Consider the following 12,135-nt stretch of genomic DNA (forward strand, 5'->3'; position numbering starts at 1 on the left):
GACAACTATGACCGTTTTGGCTGTTGACCTTGGGGCTCTTCCGAAATGTTTTGCTTCTCTTTCCTCCTGACTCTTCAGGGCTGCGTGAGCTGCTTTGGTCAATGAAACGGAGGGAAGTAGGTCACTTCTGGGTAAAAACTTTAAACTCCGGTGTGTGATTCCCCATAGTTCCTTCTTTCTGCTTTGGAGAGCAGAAAGTCAAGGTCGGCGGTCCTACCGGCCTGAACCCCTGAGCGTTGCTTTAAGTCCTTACGTACAGTCTGGGGATATGTGTCACTGCGGCATAACCGAATTTATCCTGACTGACGCAGGCCTCTTCGACGTGCCGGAAACTGCACACTGTGCCTGAGCAGGTGGATAGGAAAGAATAATCCACGCCCTGGGGGAGCGCACGGCCTTGTGAGGGCAAGACACCATAAACAGGCGAACTCACAAACGAGCGCATACAGATGCTCGTGTGGTCAGGACACACACTGTGAGGGAAAACGAGGGAACAGGAAATGATGAGGTTGGGAAGAGGGGAGCCGACGCAGACCACGGGGCTGAAGGGAAGTTTCTCCGGGAAGGAAACACTTCAGCCAAGACTCGGAGAGTGAAGAAGGGCAGCGAGGGGGCAAACGCCGGGCGTGTCCAGCGAGGGTCAGCACGTGAGAGGGTCGGGGAGCCCGGTGGCCTGAGGATAAGAGGGGCAGGAGGCCAGACCCTCAGGGCCCCGGAGCTGGTGGGGAGGGGCTGGGGCTTTATTGGAGGCACCCGGGAGCCCCCCGGGTGTGGGGGAGGGTGGGGCTGAGCTCTTTGGGAAGCTCCCGAGCTCCCCATAAGCTGGAGGGTAGGGGAGGCCGGTCACCAGCCCCTGTCTCTTGGGCGTAAGCCCTGGAGACCCCGGAGCTCAGGCCAGGCCTCTCAGCTGCCTCCACAAAAGGGAAATGTGACTTCCCAACGGGCCTCTCTCTCCTCCTACGTGGCAAGGCCCTGGGCCAGGTGGGGGCGGTCGTCAAGCACCTCCCTGAGCCCCTGGCCCAGCGCTAGGGCTGGGGGGAGGGGGCCAGGCCCGGCCAGGACACCCGCACAGCTGCTCTGTTCATGGCTGCCATGTCGGCCGGAGGGACACGGGTGTCCTTGGGAGAGACCCCAGGCCGGGCTGGTCCAGAGCTTGGGAGGCATGGCGGTGTCCTCCCCAGACTGCTGCGCACAAGGCGGCGTCGTGCCCACGAAGATGAAGCAGGGCCAGCGAGGCTCAGTGCCGGCAGTGGGGCCGTGCAGGCCCGTCGTTCCCTGCACCCATCCGGGCTGTGTCTCTGCCCCTGGGACAACTGCCGATTGGTGACGGTGGCCTGGCCCTTGGCTTTAGGGAGAGGGGAGAGTGCTTTGTCTCCTGGATGGTGGGTGGATGGGGCAGGGGGAGGCGGGAGAGGCACGGAGGGGCCAAAGCTGCACCCCCCCCCCCCCCCCGTAGGCCTTTCTTCTCAGCTCTGCACACGCTCTCACACATCCCGCCTGTCACCCACGTGCACACTACAGACGTATACCACACTCACACCGGGTCACACGCTCTCTCTCTCTTTCTCTCCCTGTCTTTCCCCCCTCCCCCCCCCCCCACTCCCCTCCTCTTTGACCTCAGGGCTGCAGCAGGGGAAGTGAGAACAGTCGGGGAGCCTGCAAAGCTGGCTGGCGGGAGGGAGACAGAAGTTTGTCACATATGGTCTCCTTTAGCCTCCAAGGCATGGGATTGCCTGTTTCTGGAAACATCACTGATACGGGGTCTGTCCTCGTTTCCCGGGGCTGCTCTCCCACACGTGTGTTCTGTCATAGTGGTGGAGGCCCCAGGAGTGACGCGGAGCCCTGGCAGGTGGGCTCCTTCCGGTCACCCCTGCCATTCCTTGGCTTGTAGGCCCATCACGCCCGCGTGAGTCCTGTCTTCACACGCCTCTGCCCTGTGTCCCTCTGCCTCTCCAACCTCCCTCTCCTCCTACGGACATCCGACATTAGATTTAGGGTTCCATCCCTCATCTAGAAATCCTTAATTACGCCTACGAAGACCCGCCGCCGAACAGGGTCACGTTCACAGCTTCCCGGTGGACAGATCTCTTGGGGGTGGGCGACACCATTTAACCCGCCACGGGGTCCCTGGGCTTCCCCGACTCCTCAAGGGAGTCTGAACGTGGGCAGTATGACTCTGGCTCCCCTCTCTGACTGCCCGACCTCTCCTCTGACAGGAGCAGAACGAGTTGGTCCCCCCTTCACAGGGCCCCAGGAGACGCCAAGCAGAAGGGACTCGGCAGGGGTGACAGTGTTCTCTTGTGGCTTCTCCCCGTGGGTGAGGGGATCCTCCAACTGGAGAATAGAGGGGTCTTAGTTGCAGCTGCCGCGAGCCCCCCGGGAACAGAAGAGGAAACTGAGGGCTGAAAGCAGTTAGCTTGGGTCAGGCAGGAAGTCTCGCTGGCCAGGCTGAGAGCCTGCCAGGGGCTCGGGTTCTGGATCTTTGTATCTCGGAGGAGAGGTCCCTAAAGTGAGAAAGGCTTTGTCTGCTTGGAGGTCAGTGTGGCCAAGGTCCTGTGGGCACGGAGGGAGGCTACAGGCAGGCAGGAGAAGGGTCTCCACGGGGTAAAACCTCTGTCCCCGGCAGGACAGGAGGAGCCCCTATTTCCTGCCTGCCCTGCGATCTGCCCCTCGGCTGGCCCTGCCCACCCTCCTGGATCAGAGCCTGTGGCGGGTGGAGACGCCAGGAGCTTCTTCATGCTGAGGCACACAGGGTGGTGGGGACGGTCAGGGCTGCCCCCTTCAGAGGAACAGCCTTCTTTGGGCCAGGGTCACCTGCAGGAAAACCCTGAACCCCCTCCCGTCCCTCTTGTCCCACAGACGAGGCAGCTGGAGCCAGAGAAGGGGCTGGGATGGCCTGAAGTCACATTACCTGGAGAGGCCTGCAGGTGCCCGGGGCTGCTTGAGCCAGCGCTCGGCCTCTATCTGGAAGCTTCCCGGCCTCAAAGTTCTCCTTTTCCAGATGAGCCAGCTGGCGCTGCCCACTGAGCTTTTCTTTGTTAGTCTGGGAACAAAACAATAACACAACGTGTCATGGAGCCTCTCGTTTGGCTCACGAGCTGAGGTCTCCAGGGACAGAGTTTGCTGGGCCCCTCGGAGCTGCAAGGTCTGTGCGTGAAGTTGGCACCTCAGGTCACCGGCGGCCAGAGAAGAGGAGAGACGCGTTCACCGTCTGGGTCTGGGGAGGAATGAGGGCGTCTCCCTCCAGCCCCTGGGGAGTAGTCCTTGGCTCATGACCTTTGATTCCAAAGCGACTTCTCTTCCGAGAGCCGCTCCAGCGGGCTGGTCATGGGTGCTCTGTGGTCTGGCGGGATTTCCTTTGTACCAGACAGAGCACCCTCCTCCCTGCTGTGTGACCTCGGGCAGGCTGCCTGACCTCTCTCTGCTCTGCGTCTCCTGCATGCTCGGCTCAAGGAAGGCAGGGGAGTGAAGCCCTCTATCTCCACTCTGACGGCAGGGCCGTCCTTTCCCAGAGGTACAAACAGGAACTGAGCCGGCTGGAGTGGCTGTTTTAAAAGAACGCTCTGGCCGGGAGGGTGTGTCTGTCCGATTTGGTTCTCTGCCCCACGGGCTCTGGGAAAAGTTCCAGGCCTGCTCGAGTTTATCAGATTCCTTTCTTTACTCACCCAACCTTGAATTCCATGGAAAACAAAATAGAGAAGAAAAAAACAAAGCAGCCTACCACTGGATTCCATCATTTCCTGGATTTTAAAGTCTTTTGGAGCTGGGTTTCTGCACTTGGCCCCCTACCACACGGGTGCTCTCGGGCAAGACGTTTCAGTCTCTCGGAGCCTCCGTTTCTTCGCTTCCTGTGTGTAAAACGGGTGTAGTAACGAAGCTTCTGCAGCGTGTTCAAGGACCACAGCCGATCCCGGACAACAGTCCTCGGCAGGGCGCCCACGATCGCGGCGGGACAGAGCGGGCCGGTGTCGCTCTGGGCGGCCCTTCGTCACCCTCGGATTCACACCCCAGCCAAGATGTCCCCGTTCCTAATCCCGGCACCTGCCGATACGTTGTGTTACATGGTGACAGGGACGCTGCAGGCGTGATTAAGTTAAGGATCTTGAAACGGGCTGATGTAATCACAACAGTCCTTTCGAGAAGGGGGCCGGGGATCAGTCGGGTAGAAGGAGGCCAGGGGACCGCGGAAACGGAGAAGGAAAAGGCGGCGAGACGTGGGGCCAGGAGCCAAGGAATGTGGGCGGCCCGGGGAAAGCTGGAAGAGGCAGGGATCAGATTTTTCCCCTGGAAGCTCCAGAAGAAACACGACTCTGCTGACACCTTGATTTTAGACTTCTGGCCTGCAGAACCCTAAGACACGAACCGCGTGTTGCCTTAAGGGACTGAGTATGTGGCTGCAGTAGAGACCACAGGAAACTGAGAGAAGCCCAGAGAAGACGTCCGTGCTGAGTCCCCCAGGCTCCCTGCCTCCTGCCCTCGCCCTGACTCCGCTCCTCCAGCCTTCTCGTGCATTCTGTGAGCTTCCTGATCTCCCGTGCTGCCCACGCTCTCGGCAACGAGCCCGGCTCTCCCAGGCTCCCCAGCGGGACGTGCCCTCTGCCTCGTGGGGTGGCGTTGACTCCACGGCGGACGGTCCTTCTCTGCCCCGCTTGGGTTGGCAGTTCTGACTCAGACTAGCTGATAAAACATGGGCAGAGGATGGTTTGCTGGGACTTGTCACAAAATGCTCCAAGGAAGAATATGCTTCTGGACGCACCGAAAGCCAGTCTTCAGGTTCCTTGAGCTGGGGAAATGTTTCGGAAAATGTTAAGGGAAAACACAAGAGAAAGATGAACAGGCGTGGTGGGTCTGGGATCTCCCTGCAGCCTGGGAGGGTTGGCTCCCAACTGCATGAGGTCTGGGAGCTGATAGATCGTGGAGGGGGGCACCCCAATGTAGGACCTGAGGGTTTGAAGGGAGCAGAGCAGCGATTGCGGGCTGCGGGCGTGTGTGATACGAGGGGGCCATGCAAAGACCGCTGCCTCCCGCTTTGATGTCATTGCTGTCGCTGTTCCATGATGGCATTTCTTAATTTTTTTAATGTTTATTTATCTTTGAGAGAGACAGAGCACGAGGCGGGGAGGAGCAGAGCGGGAGGGAGACAAAGAATCCGAAGCAGGCTCCAGGCTCCGAGCTGTCAGCACAGAACACGACGCAGGGCTCGAACCCACGAATCTCCAGATCGTGACCTGAGCCGATGTCGGTCGCTCAACCGACCGAGCCACCCCGGCGTCCCTCCATGATGGCATTTCTGATGCTAACTGGCTGAGCCTCTCAAAGCGTCTCTGGTTACCTGTTTCATTCTGCAGGTCTCTCATTAGGCTGTGAGTTCCTGGAGGTCAGGGGCATGTCGACCTTCATCTCCTGCCCTTAGCTCCTGGCTCGAGCCAGGGACCTGGCACACAGCAGGGACCCAAAGGACATCTGCAGAATGAAGCTTTTCCTCCTCTGGCTTCCTCTCCTGAAGGAGGCAGTGGCAACCCTTCGCATCGCCGGAACTTTATGTTGACCAAAAATGGTTAGGGAGGCCCGGAGGGAAGAACGTTGTGTCTGAGTTCAAGTTCCAGTGCAACCCATGGCTTGACATTGGGGAAACCTCCCCGCCCTGGCTTGTCTCAGGTGCGTGTGTGTGTGTGCACGCACACGCGTGCGGGAGGGGGTGTGGTAATACCACCCTCTTGGGCTGGATGGGCCTGTCTCTTCCAGGAGCGGCTCTCCTTGGAAGGACCTCTGGAGTTGACTATGCCAACAGCACCCATCACGGGGCCCCGCACAGAGTTGGCGCTGTGAGTGTCTATCGCTTGAACTTGGCAGGATATCTCTCTAAAGGTCATGCTTCCTCTCTTTCCCCACCATGTTTCTTCCCTACCCACACTCTTCTCCCTTGGCCTCCACCGTCCCCTCCCTTCTGAAGCAGGGGCGAGTTACCAGAAAAGCAAGGCTGAGCGTCGATCCCCTCCTGCTTTATGCCCTTGAAGGCTTGTTTTTTTTGTTTTTTTGTTTTTTGGATGTTTATTTATTTTTGAGAGAGAGAGAGAGAGAGGGAGGGATAGCACTCGAGTGGGAAAGGGGCAGAGAGAGAGGGAGACACAGAATCCGAAGCAGTCAGCTAAGTGTCCGACTCTTGATTATGGCTCAGGTCACGATCTCCCCGTCTGTGAGTTCGAGCCCCGCATCGGGATCTGCATCCACAGCATGGAGCCTGCTTGCGATTCTCTCTCTCTGCCCCTCCCCTGTTCGCGCCGTCTCTGTCTCTGTCTGAATAAATAAGTAAACTTAAAAAAAAATAAACTTTTCTACAATGCACAAAAAAAATCAGCCGATGGTCTTTCAAAAAGAATTACCATCTCATTTCTTTACCTTAGACAATCTTTGCACGGAGACATCTTTGTTTTTTGTTTTTTGGTATTTTTTCCACTTGATATTTATTTATTTCTTTTTATTCTGTTACTATTATTTTTGTCAATATGAAATTTACTGTCACATTGGTTTCCATACAACACCCAGGGCTCCTCCCAACAGGTGCCCTTCTCGGTGCCCCTCCCCCACCCTCCCCTCCCTCCCACCCCCATCAACCCTCAGTTTATTCTCAGTTCTTAAGAGTCTCTTATGGTTTGGCTCCCTCCCTCTCTAACTTTTTTTTCTCCCTCTCCTCCCTCCTGGTCTTCTGCTGAGTTTCTCAGGATCCACATATGAGTGAAAACATGTGGTATCTGTCTTTTTCTGCCTGACTCATTTCACTTAGCATCACACTCTCCAGTTCCATCCACGTTGCTACAAAAGGCCAGATTTCATTCTTTCTCATTGCCAAGTAGTATTCCTTTGTATATATAAACCACATCTTCTTTATCCATTCGTCAGTTGATGGGCATTTAGGCTCTTTCCATAGTTTGGCTACTGTTGAAAGTGCTGCTATAAACATTGGGATACAAGTGCCCCTATGTATGAGCACCCCTGTATCCCCTGGGTCAATTCCCAGCAGTGCTATTGCTGGGTCATAGGGTAGATCTATTTTTAATTTTTTGAGGGACCTCCACACTGTTTTCCGGAGCGGCTGCACCAGTTTGCATTCCCACCAACAGTGCAAGAGGGTCCCTGTTTCTCCACATCTTCGCCAGCATCTAGAGTCACCTGATTTGTTCATTTTAGCCACTCTGACTGGTGTGAGGTGGTATCTGAGTGTGCTTTTGATTTGTACTTCCCTGATGAGGAGCGACGTTGAGCATCTTTTCATGTGCCTGTTGGCCGTCTGGACGTCTTCTTTAGAGAAGTGTCTATTCATGGCATGGAGACTTCTTTGAAATCTCCTACTCTTTTCGCATGGCTGTTTCTCTTTCCATTCGGTCAGTGTTTACTTTAAATATTTAGGGGCTCTGATGTTGGATGCATGAACATTCACACCAGTTCCATCTTCCTGCTGAATTCATCCGTTTATCATCAGTTTTGACTTAAAGTCTCTTTTGTCTGTTATTAGTGGGCCTGGTCCATCTTACTTTCAGTTCCCATCTGTATGGAATATTGTTTTCCTTCCTTTCATGATCAGCCTGCATGTGTCCTCACATCTAAGGTGAGTCTCTTGGGGCGCCTGGGTGGCTCAGTCGGTTAAGCGGCCGACTTCGGCTCAGGTCACGATCTTGCGGTCTGTGAGTTTGAGCCCCGTATCGGGCTCTGTGCTGACAGCTCAGAGCCTGGAGCCTGTTTCAGATTCTGTGTCTCCCTCTCTCTGACCCTCCCCTGTTCATGCTCTGTCTCTCTCTGTCTCAAAAATAAATAAACGTTACAAAAAATTTTAATTAAAGTGAGTCTCTTGGGGGCACTTGGGCAGCTCAGTTGATTGAACGCCCGACTTTGGCTCAGGTCATGATCTTGCAGTTTGTGAGTTTGAAGCCCCACATCGGGCTGGCTGCTGTCAGACTGTCCGTGCAAAGCCCGCTTCAGATCCTCTGTCCCCCTTCCTGTGTCCCTGACCCACTGGTGCTCTCCCCAAAATAAATAAATATTTTTTAAAAATATAAAAATTAAAGTGAGTCTCTTGTAGGGCCGCCTGGGTGGCTCAGTCGCTTAAGCGTCTGACTTCAGCTCAGGTCAAGATCTCATGGTTCATGGGTTCGAGCCTTGCATCGGGCTCTGTGCTGACAGCTCAGAGCCTGGACCCTGCTTTGGATTCTGTGTCTCCCTCTCTTTCTGCCCCCCGCCCCTCAAGAATGAACATTGAGCCAGATGCAGTGTTAAGGTCTTCACTTGTGTTCTTTTAAACGAACCATGAGTTAGGGGCAAGGCTTACCCCCATTTGGCAGATGGGAGAGCCCAGGCTCAGAGGAGTAAAGAAACATTTGGACTCACCCACTTGGAAACAGCAGACCAGGATTCGAGCCCTGGTTGGCCAATTCCAAGCTTGGGTTATGACCCGCTGTACTCTTGCATCAGTGAGCGTTAGATCTTGCTGTAAGTGCCAGAGAATCCCAAGCGACAGTGGCCTAAATAGGAGGGAAGTTCTCTCTCTCTTGTGTAAAAGGAGCCCAGAGGCAGACAGCCGGGGTCAGCAGGGCAGTAGAGCAGTCTCCCCAGAAACCCAGGGTTCTGATTTCTCTGCTCCATCCTTAGCACGCACGTTCAATCTCAAGGTCTCATGGCCCAAGAGGGCTGCCACAGCTCCAGCCATGGCAACACCCAAATTCCAAGTCACCAGCAGGACGAGGTGGGTAAGAAGAAGGCGTTCTTTTTCTTTAAGGCCATTTTCTGGACGTCTCATGCACCTTTTTTATTGCCGTGTAACAGATTACCACAAATTTAGCAGCTTAAAACACTGTGCATCTGTCACATCGCAGTTACTGTGGGTCAGGAGTCTAGAAACGGCTCAGCTGTGTTCTCTACTTCAGAGTCTTATGGCCCCTCAATCCAGGTATAGGCTAGTGCTGCTGTCTCCTTGGAGGTACCAGCTGGTGGCTTCTGAGCTACTTCTAAGCTAAGGTGGCTTTGTTGCCAGAATTCCAGTCCTTTGAAGGGCTGGGGAGCTGAGGGCCTCAGTTTCTTTCTGGCTGTTTGCCAGAAGCGTCCCTCACTCAGCTCCTAGGAACCGCCTGCAATTTGTCACGTGGGCTTCCTTAACTGGCCTACGTACTTCATCAAACGAGCAAGGGTCCTTGTAGGACATGGCCACCTGTGTACATATGTGTGTGTGCACGTACCTGTGATCACCACACGCTCACGGACATCCTCTGACCTTGGCTGTGTTCTGCCGGTCTAGAAGCAGGTCAAAGTTCCCACCCACCTCCAGGGGAGGGGATCATGCAAAGACGTGAGCCTCAGGAAGCAAGGGCCACAGGCGCCGCAGGAACAGTTGGTCTACCCCAATCCTTACGACACTCGGATTAGCCTCCCGTGGGCTAAAACCCGGTCCCATAGTCACCACGGTGCACAGGAACCCAGGGATGTAATTTCTTAACTGTTCAGCTACGTGCCCCTTTCAAAGCCAGGGTTCCATTACCAACAAGATGGATATTGGCAGCTACAAGTCATTTTTGTAAAATTCAAGTTGGTTGATATCTAGTGTAGTCTTGGCTTCAGGAGTAGGACCCAGCGATTCGTCTCTTACGCACGACACCCAGTGCTCATCCCAACACGTGCCCTCCTTCACGCCCCTCACCCGTCTAGCCCGTCGCCCCCCTCCCCTCCAGCAACCCTCAGTTTGTTCCCTATATTTAAGAGTCTCTAATGGTTTGCCTCCCTCTCAGTTTTCATCTCATTGTGCCTTCCCTTCCCCTATGTTTATCTGTCGAGTTTCTCAAATTCCACATATGATGATACCTGTCTTTCTCTGACTTATTTCACTTGGCTATAACACACTTTCATTCCATCCATGTTGCTGCAAATGACAAGATCTCATTCTTTTTCATCACGGAGTAGTATTCCTTTGTGTATATATACCGCATCTTTACTCATTCATCAGTCAACGGACACGTGGGCTCTTTCCATACTTGGCTATTGTTGATAACGTTGCTGTAAACATTGGGGGTGCATGTGCCCCTTCGAATCAGCCTTTTTGTATCCTTTGGGAGAATTCCTAGTAGTGCTATTGCTGGGTCATGGGGTAATTCTATGTTTAATTTTTCGAGTAACCTCCACGCTGTTTTCCAGAGTGGCTGCACCAGTTTGCATTCCGGCCAAAAGCGCAACACGGTTCCTCTTTCCCCGCCTCCTCACCAACATCTGTTGTTCATGTGAGCCATTCTGACAGGTGTGAGGTGGTATCTCATCGTGGTTTTGATTTGTATTTCCCCGATGATGAGGAATGTTGAGCATCTTCTCATGTGTCTGTTAGCTATCTGGACATCTTTTTGGGAAAAGTGTTTATTCATATCTTTTCCCCATTTCTTCACTATTTATTTCATGATTATTTGTGGGGGGGGGGCTTTGCCCATTTCTTGCTATTTATTTCACGATTATTTGCTTTTTGGGGTGTTGATTTGGATACGTTCTCTTTACAGATTTTGGATACTAACCCTTTATCTGGTATGTCATTTGCAAATATCTTCTCCCATCCCATGGGTCACCTTTTAGTTTTGCTGATTGTTTCCTTTGCTGTGCAGCAGCTTTTTATCTTGATGAAGTCCCAATCGTTCATTTTTGCTTTTATTTCCCTTGCCTCTGCTAGAAGTCACTTCCATTACTCGTAGGAGAAAATGTGAAAGACATTGTTGATGACAGAGGCATTTTCTCCTTTCCTTCCTTTTCTCCTTTCCTATGCTTTGTCCTCATCATATCAATTTTAAGAAGAAAGAAAAAACGAAAATCGATCAGTATGAGGTTCCGTGTTCTCGAGAAGTTTTCTGGTGGACTTTGCCATGCGTTTCTGGCTTCCTTCCCATTCTGCCTTCTTCTTCTTTTTTTTTAGTTTTATTGTTTACACCCTATCATGAAACTCCCACTTCTTGAGTCAGTAGGAGGGGTGGAATCCTAAGGAAATAATTTGGGGTGTACCAATAGCTCCAGGCACGAGGAGAGTCACCAGAGTGTTTGCTAGAATACAAATATTTGATACAACCTTGATGACCAGCTATTACATGCTGAGTGGACGTGATAACAGCAAACCACATGCTGGGCCAATAGCAGTCATAAAAGTCATGTTTGCAGATGTTTGTTTAAGGAGGGGAAAAGAAAGGCTTGGGATATGTTAGGTTTAAAAAAAGCCAGATATATATCTATATCTATATCTATATCTATATCTATATCTATATCTATATCTATCTATCTATCTATCTATCTATCTATATATATATAACTATGACTTCAATCATCTAAAAATTGCATGTAATAAAAAATAATCTGCAAAAATCAATCACAAAAATGTTAACAATATTTATCTCTGGGTAAGGGGACTTCAAGTGTCATTCATTTCCTTCGTTCCACATTTCTGTATTTTTCCAGACCTTTATTGAGTAGGAAAGTATTGCTTATGAAGTCATAAAGAGGGAAGAGAAATACATATATTCATTCCCCTGGCAGGAAACACAGTTTCACCCAGTGTGAATTGCATGGGAGGGCGTGGCTGGTCTTGTGGTTCCCTCGGCCAGGCTGAAAGTGAGCATTCCTTCTAGAAGACTGGCAACAGTGGAGGGGGTGGGACTCTGAGCCCGTGAGACCAGGGTTTATCTCCCACCGCCCCCGCAATGGTCAGAAGCAGAAGAGGTGGCCTGGGGTTGGAGCAGGGTCATATGAGTCCAGCAGAGTCCGCGGGGGTTCTCCCGGTGGCAACGACATCCCAGAGAAAGCCACCATGCCCCTGCCTGTGTGCACCCACTTTCTCTCGGTGGCTGATTGCTTCTTTCCCCAGGACCCACGATACCCCCGAGCAGGAGCAGACTCAGCCCGTGCATGGGAGAGGCCGGAGCAATGGAGGACTTCCAGGGGCCCCCGTAAACAATGGCGGATGGAGGCTGGTGGCTGACGTCCAGCTCCCCCGCCCCTCCGTGCCACGGTGCTGAGTCGATCTCTGCAGTCTGTCGGGGAACCCCAGTCGGAGCGAGCCCCGGGTGCCCATCGTGGTAGACTGCTTGTGCGTGTACCTGACATCCGTCTCTTTCTTCCTTGCCTCAC

The 12,135-nt window shown here is 53.1% G+C and overlaps 1 long non-coding RNA gene across 2 annotated transcripts in view; it reads left to right on the top strand.

Annotated features, from left to right (window-relative positions):
* Positions 1 to 4,647: 4,647 nt before the first annotated feature.
* The window catches only part of LOC131494671 (uncharacterized), a 7,536-nt gene continuing 48 nt past the window's right edge, over positions 4,648 to 12,135 (top strand). The window contains exons 1-3 of one of the 2 annotated variants that reach the window (XR_009253537.1): positions 4,648 to 5,825; positions 11,545 to 11,619; positions 11,873 to 12,135. The exon at positions 11,873 to 12,135 is cut by the window's right edge and continues 48 nt beyond it. This is a non-coding gene — a long non-coding RNA (uncharacterized LOC131494671). The remainder of the gene's footprint in view (positions 5,826 to 11,544; positions 11,620 to 11,872) is intronic. The other variant, XR_009253536.1, reaches the window with a different exon arrangement.

This window comes from Neofelis nebulosa, chromosome 14, assembly GCF_028018385.1.
Source record: "Neofelis nebulosa isolate mNeoNeb1 chromosome 14, mNeoNeb1.pri, whole genome shotgun sequence".
NCBI lineage: Eukaryota > Metazoa > Chordata > Mammalia > Carnivora > Felidae > Neofelis > Neofelis nebulosa.